The following is a 4,853-nucleotide window of genomic DNA, read 5'->3' on the forward strand; positions in this document are numbered from 1 at the left end:
ATAGACACAACAAACTTCATCACATATGGAAACATACTACATCAAAATCCAGAAAAAAAAACAGGTAGTCGGAGAAAACGAAAAATGATGTTTTGGGAGAGCGACGACAATCGAAAAAAAAACGGAAATCGCGAATGGCGAAGTTAAAGGACGAAAAAGGAAGCGGGCAATACGGTACGAAAACGAGGTACGAAAAGAATAAGATGACATTTTTTTTGAGCCATAGGTTGTGAGTTTTTTTCTCACACCTTTCTCTGTATTGAGTTTCACTCAAATAACAAACCTTCGATTGAAAATAATAAATTTGAAGAGTTTTTCAAAATTTTACGCTTTTGTCCAACTGTTTCAAATTTTGGTCAATTTATTTGCAAATTCGTGATTACGGAACGGCAATTCAGTAAACTGGACGGTTTTAAGCTTGAAAGTACGGTTTATCAATATTCGGTATTGATTTTCTAAAATTTTTGATTTGCCCCAAAATTGACAAAAAATTTTCAAAAATGAACAATTTAGCATTATGTTCTCACATTTTTTCTCATATCTGAGGTTAATTTTTTGCTATGTAACCACAATGGACCAATTTGTCTGAATTTCCCAAATTTGGACCAAAAATTTTTAAAATCGATGTTTTTTTGGCAAAATTACATTTCTGGTTGCTAAGGGTGTCCGATATAATATCCCAAACGAATTCTTGCTCTAATGGCGCAAAAACTAATGAAACTTCCTTTTTAGGTTAATTGTTTCGGGAGAGGGGTGTGGGCTCTTGCCGTCAAAATCAAAATGAAGAATATCACAGTAAGAAATATTGTCAATGGTCCTGTCTTACAGTTTCTTTGAAGCTCAAATGAGATGGTTCATGTGGGACTGCCTGACTTCCTTGACGGAGTTTTTGTTGATGTGCAAAACCTTGATGTATCAAAACCGTCCCCATCTCCGATCAGGGAAGGAAAGTCGGCTTCACTTAAAAGATGGCTTTTTTTGCTTCTCCCACCTCTGCTCTTGGCACTTTTTACACCGACAACGTCATCAAATTGTCCAGCTTCAATATTTTCCCACAGAGGGACATCAGTCAAGTCAGTTTCCCTTTCCACCCCAAAACGCTCTCTCGGGTTTGTCATATAATCATAATAATCGCCAAAGTAAATCCCAAAAGCTTTCTGTTCCTCCCTTCGGCGTTGGGAAGCCTGGTCAAAGACTGGTCTTTGAGATCCAGGACCTGCTTGATGCCAAACTCAGACGTTGTTGGAAACGAAGCGAGTTGGATCACCGTGAAGTCTATCCACGAGATGAAAAGAGACCCTTTTATTTTTGTCAAAGTATCTCTTTTTTTGCCCGTTTCTGCCTATCTAATAAGTATATCACAAAAATTAGGCTAAATGACACGAAGATGTAATGGAATTAACGGTAAAAGGCTCCCGCGAATTAGGTGGGCGCGGCTCCATATAAACTCAGTAAAAAACTGTAGTCCGTATCTGTTTCATTTTAGCAACGTGTTATTAGTATAAAGCAACGTATAGCGCGTTATATAAGCGATGAATGTGACAAGTGAAAACTTAGACGGCAAGATTTTGTTGTTCATTTAACAGGATTTTTCGTCTGATGTCATTGACGTCAAAATCAGTTCGTATTCAATCGACAATTGTCTAGAAAACCTAAAAATATTAAGCCGAAAACCAGCTTAATCGATACATATAGTGGTTATATTTACTTAAAATTAGGTTAAATGAACTTTTTCGGAACTTTCTACGTATATTAGAACGTATTTAAATCTTATTTTAAAATTTAGAAATACTCGATTCTGATTGGATGAAATTCGTTCATTTACCGCGTAACAGCAACAATAAGAGCCTTTGAATTTGGTTTCAATTAATTACAACTATAATTCGGGCAAGAATTTTTTTTCGCTAATTATGTGCTCAAAATATGTTTGTTTCTCAGAAACGCAAAATTTGTTGACCATTGCCCTTTGATCAAAAGACATCGGCCACTAAACATTCACTAAACATTCGGCGAAGTACTTGTTTCAAGAATCGTGACATCAGATAACGAAAAAAAAACTAAGACTTGGGACAAAAATCCTAAAAAAATCCTTAGGCTAAACTATGTTGTCCGATAAATGAGTTCTTATGGACAACATTGGCATCAAAATCGTTTTTACCTTTGCTTGGCTCAACAAAAAAGTACGCTTGGCTCACAACACTGAAAATGAAATAGCTTATAGAAAATTTAATGCATTATACGTATCGTCTAAATAATGTGACTTCTGCATTGCTTGAGGAAAATGTACAGGAACATATAGAGTTAAAACAGTGTTTTACAGACATGCCGGATAGGTTAAGGATTCAACATTTTTAACAATTTAATCTCGATGAATGATACTGTTTCACTAAAGACGTACAGACATGCAATAAATAACATTTCTATATACCAACGTATATTACCCAATTTGATTAGTTTTAAAATCTAAACTGCAGGAATTGTAAGAAAACTCCATTTTTCCTGACATAGGCAAGACAGTCAGATAGATTCAAGAGAAAGTCTGCATGCTCAACTTGTTCAGTAATTGTAAGCATAAATGAATGAATTGGAATTTTTGAGCGTAATGTGAACCATCTTAAACTAAAGTTTTCAATATTTGACAAAACCTTGAGAGTCCTTTGCAACAACTTTTTTTGCTAAGAACTAAGAACCAGCGATTATCAGATTGACTATGACGGAAAAGAAGTTTTAAAGCTTCTAAATTCTTTAATAAGTCAGACTAAGTGTAGGCAAGTCAAACGGAAAATGCCAACTTGATAAAAAATAAGCTTTCATTTAATAAAAACCGGACGTCAAGCTTTAGACAAATTCCTGAAAGAAGCTCTGTTTCTAATGCGGCTGCGCTTCTGTCAAGTTTCCAAGATTCCAAGATTTTTGGGATGTGATTAAGCTAAAACCCAATGTAATGCTAGACTTAAGCAAGACACAATCTCGTTTGATAAAAGTTGATAATATTTAGGGTAGCAATTTCATTGCTGATGAACAGTCAAAATTTAAATCTTAAGTAACCAATTCTAATGCGCAAGAGAAGTTCAAACTAAAGCCCGGACCCGAGTGTCAGAGCCTTTCAGTACTGATTCATTACAATCCAATGGTAAAACGATAAATCAGTCCTGAATCAGAGTGACCTAAGGGTAAATTTACCTCGCATTATGTGCAGACAAAACCCAGAATCATTTTTTTCATGAATCGTCTCTGGACAGTCTTAGTTTATCGTTTTTTCTGATCAGAGTAAAATCATAGTAAAAATGAAATTTTCGAAAATCGCAAATTTTGATAAACGTGTCGCAAGATCAGGCAAAAACCAAGTAAAATCTTGTAGGGACACGTTACAAAATAGCAAAACAGACTGATAGTCGTGATAGTCTGTTTGGTACTTCTTAAAACGCGCGGCGGGGTGGGGGGGGGAAGGAGGAGAAGAAGAAGGAGGAGGAGAAGAAGGAGGAGGATTAGCATATCGTGATATGGAACGAACCTCCCTTTCATCCAAGCCCAAACCCCCCCCCCCAACCCCCCCCGCAACCCCCCTACCACCACCACCTTGAGTTACCCAATTCGTTACCCGAGATTTGACAGCCTTAAGTGTTCATTCGCGGAGTTCTGAGGCGGCTGTAGCACGTTGTACCTGCTCCAACAGCCGCCAGATCGACCATTACTTGCCGTCAAATTCTTCACAGAGATGCGTCTGAAGTTTCCGGTGTCACGAATTTGAACGAATACTACAAAATATGTCCGAATAAGATCGAAATGTGATGGTTGTGCTGGTGGAGGGGGCAATGTGTTGGGTGGGGGGGGATGTGGCGGGTGGGGGGGGGGGCAATGTGGTGGGTGGGGGTGGGGGGGGGGGGGGGTTGAATCGACCAAACTCAATCGACTGATGTGAACTGAGAACACGTGAAGAAATAAAAAAGACGAGAGGGGCGATGAGAATTAGTAGCAGTAATAACAGTAGCAAGTAGGCAATAAAAAGTGGAGTAGCCTCCAGGAAAAGACTTTGTGGCTGGGTGGGGTGGTTTTTGCATAAACAAACAGAAAACAGTTGAAATGATGGAAAAGGGAGGGGGCACAGGAAGGCAAACAATTAACAGGGGCGACGATTGTGAAGCGGCCACTAACACAGGGCAAATTTACACAACACTTCTTAGATAGTACCTGCTTCTGTCGTAAGATAGATTCGCAAATCTAATTTATATCGCGCAATTATTGCATCTAATATTTATATATTAATAATCTAATATTAATAGCTAATAATTTATTTCAGATTTGCTCTGACTTCCTTTTGACGAAAGTCCTTATCGAATAATGAACCGACAAGTATCAGTGGCAAGCTCTCAACGGGTCGTTTTTACTGACGAAAATGTGCCCAAAAATATTGAAGCTTCGGAAAACACCAATGAAGTGGCCCAAGATCCGAATGAAGTTGTAAGCATAATGATTCACCATGTAATGACACGTGCTCTGTAAACTCTGATAAAACAGAAGTTCGATATTTTTGAATTGATTCGTGTAAGCTCCTTTATAGCAACAACGTTTTAACATTCGTAATGTACAAAGCAACAAGTGAAAACTTAGACGGCAAGGTTTTTTCGATGCTCTTTTACTGGTTTTTTGTCTGATGTCATTGACGTCAAAATCAGTTCGTGTTCAATCGGCAATTGTCTAGAAAACCTAAAAATATTAAGCCGAAAACCAGCTTAATCGATACATATCATGGTTCTATTTACTTAGAATTAGGTTAAATGATCTTTTTCGGAACATTCTACGTATATTAGAACGTATTTAATTCTTATTTTAAAGTTTAGAAATACTCGAAT

This window comes from Convolutriloba macropyga, chromosome 10, assembly GCF_964194025.1.
Source record: "Convolutriloba macropyga chromosome 10, txConMacr16.3, whole genome shotgun sequence".
NCBI classification, from domain to species: domain Eukaryota; kingdom Metazoa; phylum Xenacoelomorpha; order Acoela; family Convolutidae; genus Convolutriloba; species Convolutriloba macropyga.